The following is a 15,516-nucleotide window of genomic DNA, read 5'->3' as shown; positions in this document are numbered from 1 at the left end:
ATACACATTGTGCCAGACAAGTCTTCCTGATTTTAAAAACAAAAATAAATACACATTCCACTCCCAAATTTAAATATATTCTTTTTATTAGACCATGGTATTATATCAATGCTAAACTTCTTAGGTGTGATAATTGTGTTGTGGTTATACAGAAGAAAGTCCTCTTTTGCAGGTATTTAGAGGTGAAATGCCATGGTATCTGCAACTTATAGTCAAGTGGTCCAAATATTATAAATGTACATACCACATTTGATTCAAAACACACACATACACTGAGCATGAGAGAAGGCACCGCAAGATGTTAACAACTGATTAATCTACAAGGACATATGAGTATTTACAGTACTCTTTTTCTAAAGGTTTGAAGTTTTCAAGATAAAAAGATAGGGTAAGAAGGCTCTGGTACTTTCATAGGTCCCCTCATTTGCCACTTTAAAACATGCGATGGTCATTTCCCAACTCTCAAGCCTATGTCCTAACCTAGCCCAACAGCAACCCCGCACACTCTCCCTTAACTACCAATCCTCCAGCTGCTCCAACTGCACGGCTCCTTGGGGTCCTTCCCTACTGCTGCACTCCTCCTCCCTTCTCTCTCCTGCCTGGACCACTCTTTGGGGTACTCAGACATTCACTCATTCATTGCATGGTCTATGCACTGGAGACCCAGTTGGAGGGTAAACATCTAGAGGAGGAAGCTCTTATGGATAATTCTTCTAATTCCCACAGCACCCAGCTCAACACAATGCACGTGAGAGGCGTTCAAAAGTGTTTAATTAAAAGTATGGGGGGTCGCCTGGGTGACTCAGTGGTTTAAGCATCTGCCTTCAACTCAGGTCATGATCCCAGGGTCCTGGGATGGAACCCCGCATCAGGCTCCCTGCTGGGCGAGGAGTCTGCTTCTCCCTCTGCCTCTGCCTGCAGCTCCCCCTGCTTGTGCTCTCTCTCTCTCTCTAATAAATAAATAAAATCTTTAAAGAAAAAGAAAGTATGGGTTTCTTTAAAGCAAAGAGGGGCATGGTCATTACTGCTAAGCAACGAGGGAAGGGGCTCAGAGCTCACAGTCACACTCCTCTTAGGAAAGCATCTCCAATCTCATCTTTTTCTCCAATGCTTAAATTCCTCTCATCTTTCCTATCCTCCCAGATTGTCACAACTGTCTTCTCTCTGACACAAACAAGGCCAGATTATCCTAAGAATGGAAAAACCTGTTCCACAACCCCAAATAAAGCAACTCTAGAAATCAGAAGAGCCAAATTCTCTTAAATCTTATTTATATGACACTGCTTTCTTCTTTAAAGATTTATTTATTTATTTATTTATTTGAGAGAAAGCGCGGGGGCGGGGGGGCACAGAGGGAAAGAATCTCAAGCAGACTCCCCACTGAGCATGGAGCCCTATGCAGGGGCTCGATCTCATGACCCTGAGATCACGACCAATCAAGAGTCAGACGCTTAACTGACTGAGCCACCCGGGCGCCCCTATGTGATATTACTTTCTCACACTATAATAACAACGAACAATTTGAATAAAGCACCTCTCAGCTCTCTCTCTGTGGAATATTCCACATGGCGGTACCCCTCCACCAGTTTGAAACTAGGGGGGACCCGCCTCTAAATGTGTGTTTACGTCAGTTAACCAAGTTGAAGCTAGAAACACTTGCACACAGAAGCAGCCGTTATATTAAGAAAAACAACCTGTGTCTAATGACAATATACTTTGGAAAAGCTGATTCACTCACAATAAAATACACAAATGTTACCTACTTAAAAAAAAAAAAAACCTAGCAAAGCTATCTACTCAAAATAAGACACAAACTGAAACTGAAGAAATGCACAACAGGAAAAATCTAAATCTGTTTCATTTTTCTCACCGGAGTACAAGTCACAGCCCTGGAAGGGACCTTAAAGTACAACCATCCATAAACTGGGATCCAGAGAGGTTAAGCACCTCATCTCATAACTAATAAATTCAAGTAAGTTAGGCTTAGAACGCACATACTCTTTCTCAGGCTTCTCTGCCCATTTCACCTCGAAACTTCATGAATCGAATGTTCTGTCCAAAAAAAGCAGAGTGGATAGCAATGTGGGAGACCTAATTTTGGTCAACTATACCACTAACCAGGCATGTAAAATTAAGTAAATTGCCTTATCCATAGAATAAGAAGAGTAATTAAATGAGCTCTGAAGCCCCTAGAGCTAGAATATACTCTGATCCTTAAGAATAGCATAAGTAACTGTTATGTATTTAATACCCACTTGACTCTCACATTTTTTACACCAAACTTTGTTACAGCTTAAGCAATTTAAAATCATTATGTTACGTTAACCCAAGCATCATCACTGTTCACCAGAAATTTCATAAATAAAAAAGAATCCTGAAGTTCATTATCTATGTGATTACTATTACCTAAATGTTGGCAGAATGTCCTTTAGGCACAAAACTTAAACATCCATGTGAAATATATTTCACATCATACTTTCCATTCAACATGGAATATGCGATATAAACATTAAACTCTTTAGAGATAGTTTGCACCAGCACAGAATCTTATCAGAGGAAAACCTGTATTTAGCTCTGGGCTGCCATTAGTCAGGCTAAAAAAAAAAAAAAATGCCTGCAATAACTTCAGGGTGTTACTAGGCTATCCACAGCAGGAATGGCAAAGGGAAACATAGAACAGAGGAAAAAAGAACCCAAAATGGAAAAAAGAAAAAAAAAGGGGTGGGGGGGAGAAGTGGAAAGAGTAAAGAACACAGAAAGAAAAGAGAATGAACAAGGAGAGAGGAATGGCCCAAAATGGATCATCAGGATACCCAGGGCCATGGTGTGCTCGCAACACACAAAACTTGCCGAGAGGTGCCAGACATCTTTAAGCATCGCTTGTTTTCTTTGGTTTAGCCCAGCGAGGACATATTTACTTGGGTCTGCTCCTAGAGTCTAGGTTCAGGATTAGGAGGATTCCAATGCATGAAAAGTAACACAGAAAGTGCTGCAATCCAAAATACACTGGACTTTACCAGGAATGTCCAGGACCTGACCTGTTCCTGATGAGTAAGTAATCTTTCCGGAGCTTAGATCCCTTCACTCGAAAAGAGCACAATGAGCCAAGACGACGGTTTAGCAAGTACTACGTATATTTATACAATTGCAATTCAGTGTTTTCCAACAACTAGTACTCTGCAAAAACAAGAACAAAATGCAGTAAGAAGAAGGGCGTTTCCAGTCACTCTCAGAGTCTGACTGCCAACGTCCTCCCACAATGCTGGGCCCTTCCTGGGTTAAGGGGCTGGGACCACCAGACACAGAACGAGCCCAGGATAAGCCAGGATATCACACCATCACCCTCCCCCACAACACACACACACACACACACACAGGAGCACATGTTCTTCAGCTACGATAAGGCATGATTTCTTACACGGATAAAATCTTTTTAAACCAAATCTGTTGTTGGGATATTTCTGTTGTTTACAATCGCAAATGATCTGCTACTGAAAAATATTCTGTAGATGACAGGAAATGACTAAATAAGGTACTGATTCATTAAACCTATCAAGTCCTGTTCCAAACTGCTAGTTACACAGTGACGAAGATAAATGGCAAAGAGCAAACTCCTATGTACCTTTTCAGAAGAATTAAATTAGTAGCAGAAGGAATCTTAATTTTGAACCCTTTAAGAGTGAGAGAAAAGTACAATTTTGATATCTTTGGTCTCGAAAAAAGGAGAAGCTTACAAACACAGCAAGCACAGTGACTGTTCACAAACTAACTAAAAGGCATAAAACAGACCACAGATTTCAAAGATAAAACCTAAAGAAAGGCTATATATGGCATTCTATTTAAAAATATTTTTCGCTTGTTGCTATCAAATACCTGCATTTTCAGGCAATAATCCCTAAAAATGGAAGAGTCATCACAAATTCTTTTGGGATAGAGCCTGTAAGAATTAGGTATTATACAATTTTGAAAAACTAAAAAAAAAAAATATCGGAAAAGCGGAAGGAATATGAGCAACACTAGAGACAAAGCTGATTAAGTAAGTGTTCCTAGCATAGCGATGATTAATCTCTCTGAAAACATAAAGAAACAAAAAAGATAATCATAGACTTTTAGAAAATGGACAGTACGTGCAATGAATGCATGATGCATCAGTGTAAAAGCAGAAAGCAAAACAACTGTCAGTGGCCTTGACAATGAACAGATAAGTAGCTTGGCGTCATTATGAACACGACCGAGAGACTGAGCACTAACAAAAATTCCCCTAGAAGTAGGAAACAAGCACTCAAGGTCACACACCATGTACAACTTTGCAAGAGAAGAATCTGAGGTAGCATTTTTTTATGAGCTGTTCAAGAATTAACAGAAGAATTAAGCAGGTTCCCAGAAACTCCTCTAGGGAACCATCAAGGAAGGGATGTCTTTAGAAGCCCAGGGCCTCCAACACGGAGATGAAAAGCAGCAAAATCTTCCAAATTGGGGTCAACAACCTTTCCAAAGTGCAGTGTTCAGGTTCAGTTTTCAGGTGTCCTGATGTAGACAGCACAAGTATGGAGAAGGGTGCCCTTGAGACACATCCCTAAGCTTCTGAAGGAAAAAGAAAGCCAGCCACACTGCAAGGTAGTCTAAAATAAGGAGTCCTGGGTCTCCGCATCCTGGGGCTGAGAAGCAACACCCCTACATTGGGACCCCAGTCTCGATGAACAGGTACCTTTCAAAAAGCTCAAGTCTCACGAGGATTGACAATCATACCACAACGTGAATAAACTCAAATCACAGCATTTTAGGGCCAGAAACACTTTACTTACTCCACCAAGTCCCCCATTTTCCAGACGAGCAGCCTATGGCCCAGAGCTGGACACTCTCCCAAGGTTCTGTAGCTCGTAGGACCTAGCATCCAGTGGAAAGAATATGAAGCACTTAGCACAGTCTCCAATCAGGCAAGTACCCATTAATCATTCTTACAGTTATTAACATTGCTCTACCTTAATGCCCTTTCCACCAAACTAAATCAAATCAGCCATAGCACAAAGCGAGAACCGACGGGACACGGAAGAACAGAAAAATGTAGAGGCAGGATCATGAAGGAAATCCGGGGGCGGGGGGGGCAACCAGAAGCCAGCCTAAGAAGCTAGATGCCTTGCTGGCTGTGAAAAGAAACAGAAATGACACAAGTTGGAAGAAAGGAAACTCAAGAGATGTGGGAAGGACAAAGAAAGATGTTGCCCTGTGTCAATGTGATTAAATATGAGAAAAAGTATTAAGTGTCTTAAACTCCCTAAAGCACTGCAGGCTTTTAAAAGGTCCTAGGGTCCGGGGGAGGGGTAGCACAGGATCATACAGCAGCACCTCCCATCTCCCACAGCTGCTTGGTGAAAACTAGCCCAAGGGCCACCCCCAGAACTCCTGTCATACAGACTGCCAACCCCAGCCTCAAACCATCAAGTCTAAAGAATTCAAACCAGTTTCACAGATTTAGTTACGAAGATTATGTCACAGATATTTGAGTCAAGAAATGACTAGCAGCAAATCACATGCAGTCCCTTTCAAAGAAATAAACAGACCAAAATCTAAGGCCCTTTCCATGAAATATAGTCTAAAATCAATTATACGGGTGCTGACTCAACTTTAAAATTTAAGGTTCAGTCATTTTTAAAAGCAGTTAGAAAATAGAGAATTTCCAGATAAAAATTAAAACCAGTAGATATGGAAAGCAGTGAGATCTCATGGCCTCAGCCCAGATTTGTGGCCTGTGCTACACAAATGATTTGTTTCCTAATCCATAAAACACATCCAGTAATAAACACTGTGTGCGCCTTCCAGGAATCTGATTTAAACAAGTTAACGATCATAAAGCCATCTAAAGAAGCAAGCACTGCATGGATCCTGGGCGTAACTTTGGAAAGGCATGGGATGTGAGTCAAATAACAGCATCTGGTGATATTTTGATGTATTCACCGGAAATGAAAAGGAAAACTCGTTAATTTATTTTCTAACAAAGCCTCTGCTATTAACTAGTCAACGCACACAGAAAGTTTCAGAACAGTTTAAAAACTTAAAACCTTTCATTTTTACCCTCCCACTCCCTATTCCTCACCCATTTCTTCTTTTTTATGTCTTCTTACTCTAAGATTTTTTCCCCAAAAAAATCTTGCTCTTCTGTCTTCTCCAATAAATTCACTCACATTAGAATGTATTGTCAAACCTCACTTCCACTCACCTCGGACCTTGAGTCCATCTGACTCCTGGCACCTGGGAGTCTAGTTTCATCTGAAAGGATTCCAGAGCACCACCTGTTAGATTGCCTTAGAATCTCCACGAACCCCTCCCCACAGCCCCCCTCTCTACTCCCTCCCACCATCAAAATAGACAACACACGCTGGGTAAGAACAGTGTGCTTGCTCTGCAAGGGCTGCTTTAGGACATCTACTATCTCCACAGCCCCTTCCTGCCAGATTCCGTCCCAAAAGGCCCTTCATTTACAACTGCAGAGCCTCTACTCTTCCCCAAAGTTCTCAAAACCGGGAGTGGCCGAGCTGTGACAACTTACTTTTCATCCCCGTGATGGGCATCTCCTTCCTGCAACCGTACCTCTTCTGCAAAGCAGATCCCTTCAGAGGATGTCCAGGTTCACACTATCAGTCTACTATGAACCCAAACCCACAGAATCCTAACTAGGAAAAGGAACTACATCTCATAAACACCATTTTATTTAATGAGCTCCCAACTATGTAATACGCATCCTGGAGCTGTCTATTACAAGGCACTCGATTAGATCTGATAGAACATTCGGGTTTAAAAAACAGTGAATAGTTCTTTAATAACATGAGGAGGGGCGCCTGGGTGGCTCAGTCGTTGAGCGTCTGCTTCAGCTCAGGTCATGATCCCAGGGTCCTGGGATCGAGCCCCGCATCAGGCTCCCTGCTCATCAGGAAGCCTGCTTCTCCCTCTCTCGCTCCCCCTGCTTGTGCTCCCTCTCTCGCTGTGTCCCTCTCTGTCAAATAAATAAATAAAATCTTTAAAAAAAAAATGAGGAATATTTCAATATACCGTTAACTGGAGACCTTGACTATTGGGTAAGTATACCCAATCCTGGGTTTTAACAGACCCAAAGGTTTTGCAAAATATCTGGAATTCTCCAGAAACTCTCAAAATACAATTAATTCAATTCCATTTTAAACTTTTACAACTCAGTTTGCCATAGGGCAATCTTTAAGTGACGCGAGGTTGTAGAAATCAAAGGGTAGGTGCTTCCACTGCAGAAAGGGGAAAATGGGCACAAACACTTTATAAAACTTTAGGAGAAATGATCTGATCCAGTGGTTCTCAAAATATGGTCCTCTGACCAGATTCAGCAACTCCTAGAAACCTGCAAAAAAAATGCAGATCATCAGGCCCACCCTAGACCCGCTGAGTCAGAAACTCTGGGGTGGGGTCCGGCAATCTCGGTGATCCTACGCGACCGCTCACTGATCTGATCCACCCACTCCACTGAGGAGAAAGAAATGGAGCCAGTAACTTCCTTCAATTCTTACACCAAGTTAGGGACCAACGTCACTAGAGACAGTTCTCAATACACCTAAAATGATTCTTTAACTATACATCTGAGTCCAAGGAGTCTCACATGATCTTCTAGCCAAATACATTTGATCTTCTGCAATATGAACTCTTACATTATTGCTACATAGACACATATAAATTCTTTTGTCTTGAGTAATTTATAGTTAATACCTAAAAAAAACCTTTCACATTACTGACGTCTCCACAACTCAAATCTCCCAGACTTTTTTATTTAATTGTTAACTTTTGTTGCCGACAGCAGAGGTGGGTTTTGTCTTGTTAGGGTCATATTTTGGTTTGGTTTTGAGGGTAAACAGCGGGAATTTATGGGACATGCGGTTGACAGTTTTGGGGTTTCCTCCCACCACCACCACCACCACCAACGTTCACACCATGTGAAGAGCAATCCTAAAGGATTAAGAGGCCAGAAATTGCTAAAAGAGAAAGTAACCCTCCCCACCCCACCCCCCAAACAAGAAACTTTACATTTTATCTTGGAATGTATCATGTGATTTTTTTTTTTTAAACAACAGATTGACGTTTTCAATTATGTTTTCCTTCTGCTAGTGTGAAACACATACTAGCACAACGACAGGAAGCTAGCCTGCGTCCCAGGCATGAGGACAAGCCTGTCTGTAATCCAGCCACGCATCACACCACGAGGCAGGTGAGTGATGCAAAGCAGAGAGCAGCCTCACCGCCTTCCACAAGCATCCGACCACATACCCGGCTCCGCATCAACCCACCAATACAGCACCTACCACATGAAATGAAATCTACAATTTCTGGCCTTAGGGCTCTCCTTCTGAACAGATGTTTGATGTATATGGTACCTTTCTACATAAATATTTCAAAGTCTAGTAGTGGTTATCTGCACCACTATACATCTGTTTCTATTTACATTTTTAAGTATCCCATTTCAGAAATTTATAACTTGGGTGTTAGGATTGCCACAGACTGAGATTTAGAGATTTAAGAAATAATGTTTCCATTCCTGTTTTTCCTGTTACATCATGCCATACTAGATATATTTTCAGAATTCTCTTCAGACTCTATTAACATACATAATCACCTTCCATTTTATAAACCAAATTTTCTAACATAGCTCAGTGCGTGATTTTAGTTCTTTGAAGAAGAATCCTGGACAAGTGCACAAGGCAATATAAGTAACTCCTTCAATTTGATTTACACTTCCAATTCCCCTTCTGTGACCTGAGCCCCAAATCTTCTCGTGACTTTATTTTTCTGTTATTAATAAAGGGTAAGAAGTCCTGCTACGTATCTTACAGGGAAGAAATCAAGCTCACTGAGCTAAGAACAGTGCCCCTGGAAAGACTGCATTCCTTGGAAGAACAGTAAATTCAGGGTAGTTAGTGCTACTCAGCCCCCTCTCCAGCTCTACAATATACCTTCTGAAGCTAAGTTAGAGGGGTTAAATTACTTGAACATTCATTCATTCAACAAATAATTATAAGCACTTGCTATGTGTCAGGCATTGTATGAGGCACTGGGGATACACTGGCCAGCAAGACAAATGCAGAGCCTGCTCTTCACCAGGTATCAGAGAATAGTGATTAAACTTAAGGGACTTCCATTTAATTTACAGGCCAAGGGCTCAAATCCATTGGACTTATAACTACTCCTAATTATAATTATTAATAATCAATCCATTCTGCTTCTAAAAAAAAAAAAGAAGACCTCATGAATTACATGAAAAGTTCACAGAACACACAGACCAATGCTCTACAATATGAAGGCCTCACATGGGTCCAAAATATCACTCAGTAAACACCTTAGAATCTCTAAATGGGAAGCACAGTGTCAGGCCCTAGAAAATGAATCAAGGTTTTTCTTTTAAAGGCAGAATAACCTTAACCTAAACATTTACCTGGCAAGTACTAGACTTAACCACAGGCAATCCTCCATAACTGTGCTGTCCGACACAACACCCCTTGCCAGTGGTGGCTATTTACACTGAACTCAAGTAAATAACCAGTTCCTAGGTCACACTAGCCACATTTAAGCTGCCCAAGTGGCTAGTGGCTATCACTTCAAGTCATTATAAATCATTTCCATCATCTCAGAAAGCTCTACAGGACAGTGCTGCTCAACAAATACGCTGCAACGCTAAATCTGAAAATTAGAGTGTAATGAAATGTGATTAAGCATCTGTACTCTGCGATGGCGTGTAAAATATGTCCATCTGTAATGCAATGTCGCTTCTTCCTTCCTAAACAAGCTGAAAAGTGATAATGTGGAGCATCTGTCCCAGGGTACAGAAGTAACCAAGAAAATTCACGCCGTCCAACTGGCCAACTGGGAATGAAACTGGGAAACAAGGGAAAAGTTGATTACATTTTGCCCTTTCCTTCCTATTCCTCTTACAATGTGGCTGTATTCTCTGTCCAAGGATGTGTGCTTCGAGCCTAAAAGCTAGGAGCAGAGGTGAAGACAGTAAAGAATGAAGGCGGGTGACACAGGCGAACACCACATATAACACAACACGAATTCAATTCAGACCGATGCAGCAAACTTAAGTGCCTACTGGGTTCCAGTAATATACAGGTAAACAATCACCCCTCCCACCTTTGACAAGCTGAATTTACTAAGAGTGTCCAACCAACGTGTGAACAAAACGACATGACATGTTGTAATAAATGCAGTGACGCAAGTAAGTACAAAACATAGCGGTGACACAGGGAGGGTATTTAAGTGTTTGCTGAGGGGAAACCAAGGGAAATTTCCTAAGAAGAAACTCAAGAAGCAGAGGAACCACGTAGGCAGAGCTGTGCAAAGGAACCCCAAGTGGTTAGGCAATGCTCGACAAAAGTGGCAATGCCCGATTAAGAAAGATGGGGATGACAGAGGAGGGAGAAGATTTCCATGCCAGACCTACAGCACTCACGTCTGTGTCAGGCTCGCCTCCGTGGGTCTGTAAACTTTCCTCACCCAAACTGCAAGCTACGTGAAAACCAATCCCTAAAACTTGGTAATAGCCTCTGCCTGCTACACAGCTAACAACACTAGACAACAATCATTAGTAGGAACCTGAAAGACTTCTGTGGCTGCTCATGTAAATCTTCGGAAGATGCCTGCAACTTCTGGGCACTTCACTTTACCCCTATACTCAGGTCTCAAAACAAAAACAAAACAAAAAACTTGCATAGCATCTGTTCTCTTCACAGTACCGGGATCCCCCTCGCCCCACAATAAACTTCATGTAAACGTTAGTAGCCTACAGGCCTTAACGAATTCACCAAGTGATTCTCCTCCCTTCAATACAAGCAAAACTTTGCAAGTAAAAGTACATGCATAAATACACGCAGGTAAACTCACAGGCTGGTAGGCAAACTGAGAAGGATTCCTATTTGCACAAATATGTGGCCCTTTGGTAAAGTCATAATTCCAGTGCAGCATGTGCCACAGTCCGAAGCAGGAGGTCTGAAGGCAGCCTCCCTGGGTACTGGTCACAGATCGTCACTGACCAACTTTTACTTTTCCTCCCGAATTTCAATTTCCCCACTGTAAAATTGAGATGCCAATATTTCATCAAGTATCCCTATCTGCGTAGCCACCATGCCGACACACAGTGACCCTTCTAGTGACAGATCAGTGCGTGTTAACTACGTCTGCTATTTTTACTAGTTCATCCCTAACGAGGGATGGTTTCACAACCATCGATTCCATCAAGCTGGCTACCTCTGTAAGTTCTCGCCCCTCACTGTGCGTCAAAAATACAGAGGGAGATTTTTTTTCCTAAATACTCTATGTCCAGGCCCTATTTGGATTTGGGTTCAACTGGTCTGGCGCTGAGCCAGGCAACGGAGTTCTTTCTATGACTCTCAAGTTGTTTATAATTTGCAGCCAGGATTAAGAACCACATACGTGTCACGTGGGAGCCCCTTTAAGTTTCCATAGCGAGGCCTCTCCGGTGTCACATGATGGACAGCCAGGATTAAGAACCACACACATATGTGCCCACAGAAATACGCCTGTAAGGTCTTGCTCCACCGAATCCGCGCAGGCCGGGCCGCTTCTGCCGGGTTGGACGAGGCTCGCCTAGATGCTGTGACGACGAACTCGAAGTGCTGTGGGATTCACACCCACGTCCGAACACGGCTCACCCAGCATCAACTCCCACGAACCCCACCAGATGCGGCCCCGACACCCAGCACGACCGAGCTCTGCCTGGGGCACACGCCCCCTCGCCCCTCGCCCCCGCGGGCGCCAGGCCCTCCGGACGCGTGCGTCACCGCGCCCTCGCCTCCCGCGCCCCAGCCCCCTCCCGCCCACGGCACGTGACTCGACACGCGCCAGCCGCACGCGGGCTCCATCAAAACAAAAACAGAGCAGGCCGGCCGGCCGGGCGGCGGGAACGCGCGGGGGCGGCGGGGAGCGGGCGCGCCCCCGCCGCCACTGCCCAGAGCCGCGGCCGCGCCTCCGCCGCTCCGGGCGCCGCCGGCCGCGCGCCCCGGCAGGCCGGGGGCGGGAGGGCAGAGGGCACCACCCTGTTTACAGCCGTAGCTCGGGGCCAGGGACCCCGCCCGGAAACGGTTTCCCAGGAGAGCGCCGTGAAGTGCGCACCCACCCGCGCCCGGGACGCCGGCCCAGCGGAGAAGGCGCCCGGCTCCGGCCGCCGCTCGGAATAAAACCGTCGCCACGGCTCCGGGGTCGGGCCCGCGCGAGTCTCCGCTTCTCCCCGGCTCGCCGCCCACGGGTGTTTCGTGTCCGCCCCCGGCACGACTGTGCTACGCACCTCACCCCCATCTCTCGGCTCCAGCGCTTCCGCAGACCACCCTCACGTGGCCGCCGCCTCCCGGCCAGGCAGTCCCCGCCGCCAAGGGCTGCGGACCCTCGCGCACTAAGGGACCCGGCGCCGGCTCCCACCCCGTGGGACGCCACCCCTGTCGGACCACCCAGCCCGCATTCCGTCTGGGGCCGGGGGGGGGGGGGGTGGCCACGAGCTGTCAGATGCCTAGTTTTCCACATGACGAAGCTTACCCTCACCCTTAAACATCCCCACTCACCCTTCAGCCTAGCTCCGAGCTGAATCAGTATTTAAAACGGGAGGAGTGGGGTGTAACGTCTTGATTTTTCTCCCTAATTTGCAAAAAAAAAAAAAAAAATTAAGACGCAGCTCTGCCCATCCACGTCGTCCCACCAAATGCAAGACTTAAGAAATAGAAATGCCCACCACACACCTGCTACGCAACCAGCCCTCTGGAAACCTGGAGACCCACCCAGCCCGCCTTCAGGAACCTGCGCCTGGGGTGGGGTGGGAGCGCGACAGTCCGGTCCCCTAAAGTAAGAGGGACTGAGGAGGACAGGCACCCCCTCGCCCCTCCCGAGAGCGCTGTCCTCCTGTTCCCCAGCCCCAGAGCAATCCGAGGCATCCTCCGTCCCTCCCGGCGAAAAGGAGGTAGCCAAAGGCCTGAGTGCCAGGGGTGTTTTTCCCTTTCAGAACCCAGACGCCGCGTCCTCCGCGAGTACCCCCCGCGCCACCTCCCCCCCCCCCCCGCCGCCGCCGCCGCCTGCTTTCTCGTGGACAGCAAAGGTGGGGTAGGTGGGAGAAACCGGCGAGTGCTCTCCGGATTCGGGATGTTGGTCTCGGCGGAGTGAAGAGGTGGGATCTCGAAATGGAAACAGTCTCCCCCTCCCTCCCCCCCCCCTCCTCCTCTTCTGTTTACCTCAAGTTTGAATTTTATCTGCGCAACATTAGCTGGAATGCGGACATTGAAAACACACACACACACACACTCTCTCTCTCTCTCTCTCAACCCGGCAGCAGCTCCGGAGGAACCATGTGGCATGAAGCCACCTCAAAGGGGAAAAAGTGCTCTTAGCAACACAAACATGGCGAAATCGCCTCGGCATTCCCGGCCAACGCCACAACCCCTACCTTCCCTCGCCCGGCTTCCGAACATCCCGGCCGTGACCTGCGGCCCCTTCCGGGGGGAGGCCCGGGGCCCCGGGGAGTCCGAGGGTGGGTCCGCCGGGCGTGCGAAAGAGGAAATAACAGAGTCCACAGTGGAAATGTTTCTGCTGGACCATCCGACCCATCCGCCTCGCCAGCAGCGAGGGGACGCCTCGTTCATCTCGACAGGGCTCAACGGAGAACAAAATTCCCACCCCAAAGTCCTGCTGGGCCGGCTCTCCCCACCCTCCAGAACTTACCTTGGGGCGGAATGCACGCTGCCGCTTGAATCCCTTTCTCTTTCCTTCTAGAGCGAGACGCAAGGAGGAAAATGATGCGCACGTATATTTGTAGAGCATATTCTTCTAGAATTTCCCTTTGATCGTCACGAGGAGCGATGGAGGCTCCGGAGACAGGTGCGGTGGTGGCCGAGGCTGCCGGCTAAAAGTTGTTCTCTCCGCGGTGGGCGGCTGGGTCCCCGGGCCGGGGCTGAGGACCCCGTCTCCCTGCCCACCTCCCCCCCCCCCCGCCCCGGCGTCGCCCACTTCTCGCAGGCTGCTGCGTGCGGCTTGGCTGCAGGGGAGGTGGCGTAGTTTCTCTTCCTCCCACCTCTTCTCACTCACTTGTTTTTGTAGCCGTGGGCTCCCCTAATGCTTTCCTCTCCACAATGTTGTTTCATTATATCATGTCCATCATGTGACACCGGAGAGGCCTCTCTATGGAAACTTAAAGGGGCTCCCACGTGACTGCAGCAGCAACAACAGCGGCAGCGGCTGGAGTGGCGGCGGCGGCCGCAGCGTTCCTGCCACCACCCACCGGGAGCCCCTCGCAGCATCCCGAAGGGGCTTCTGGAGCCTGCAGAAGCCCAGATAAGGGAGCCACAGCATCCGGGAGCTGTGGCGTCTGTGCGTGCGTGTAGCCTTTGCTCGTTACATAGGAAACCGAACAGAAGGCGCGTCCTTAAATCCTTTCCCACAGTCGCAAAACCCACGCTCTGCTAAAATGACATTTCGTGGCTCCTACTTTATTTTCCCCAAGAGCAAGTTTTCTACCGGGGCTGATGAATTTTTACAAAGTCAAAAAGAAAAACCGGATTTCTCTCTGCGAGTTCAGCCGGCTCTTGGGTAGAACAGAAATGACAAAACAATAATAACAGAAATAGAACCAGGCATTTGATACATAATTACCATCACCACCAGCTTTAAAGCTTTCTGGAATTACATTCCTCCGGTAACTGTTGATGATGCTTGCAGGAGGCTAAATGCAATGCAGTTTTTCTCTTCCGCAGCTATATTAGGGCTTTGTTGCTGACAACAGTAAAAACTTGTTTGTGTCAGGAAGTGAGGTACGAAGATATGACCTGGAAGGTACAGACAAAACCAAAGTGGCAGTTTTTGCATTACTTTTCTGACCACATTCTTTCAAATGGTGAGAAGCAGCTGGTTTGCTGTAAAATGCGTAGCGTGCGTTTTGGTGGGAAATAAAATAATCACAAAAACACATGTTTTCCTTAATCATACTGTACATGCTAGACACTAGAAATGATGTATATGTATCTATGTGTGTAAGTGTGAGTATAGAGAGAAAGAAGAAGAGCAGGTGCATTTTTAGGATAGTTTTAGCCAATAATTTTGTCATCATTTCCAGTGCATTTAACTGAAACACTTAGCAAACACTCTGACTTATTCAAGTTCAGTGTTGTGTGGAAGCTATAACACCAGTTTTGAGTGCCCTCAGTATTACTGAATCACAACCCCTATAAGTGCTTATGCCTTAAATCCCAAATCTGCCTTAAAGTTTTTGTGCACCATGGAGATTTTATGCTATAAAGCTAAGCAACGCAGCTATTTCTATGCTTTAGTTCATGCTTTTCCATTTATAAGGAAAGCTCCCTGTGTGTACTGGCGGAATTATGAAAAACTTCTCAGGAAACTAAAGGGTGGGATGGAAGATCATCCTTTCCTTTGGCTTTGCCTCGACTGTATCTCTTTCCGCCTCATCAGTTTACCTCATCAGCCATGATGAATGATCTCCACTACATCCCT

The 15,516-nt window shown here is 46.1% G+C and overlaps 2 long non-coding RNA genes across 3 annotated transcripts in view; one reads left to right on the top strand and one right to left on the bottom strand.

Moving 5' to 3' along the window:
• LOC115939381 (uncharacterized) overlaps positions 1 to 15,516 on the bottom strand; it is a 128,780-nt gene that overhangs the window by 112,760 nt on the left and 504 nt on the right. For both annotated transcript variants that reach the window (XR_014138996.1, XR_014138995.1), the window contains exon 2: positions 13,732 to 14,831. This is a non-coding gene — a long non-coding RNA (uncharacterized LOC115939381). The remainder of the gene's footprint in view (positions 1 to 13,731; positions 14,832 to 15,516) is intronic.
• Positions 12,147 to 15,318, top strand: LOC145716376 (uncharacterized). Its single transcript, XR_014139008.1, has 2 exons — positions 12,147 to 13,180; positions 13,343 to 15,318. It is a non-coding gene; the product is annotated as an uncharacterized LOC145716376 (long non-coding RNA).

This window comes from Leptonychotes weddellii, chromosome 12, assembly GCF_054177405.1.
Source record: "Leptonychotes weddellii isolate Sample4059 chromosome 12, ASM5417740v2, whole genome shotgun sequence".
Classification (NCBI taxonomy): Eukaryota; Metazoa; Chordata; class Mammalia; order Carnivora; family Phocidae; genus Leptonychotes; species Leptonychotes weddellii.
Note: the sequence above shows the minus strand (reverse complement) of the source record. Positions and strands in the feature narration are given on the sequence as shown.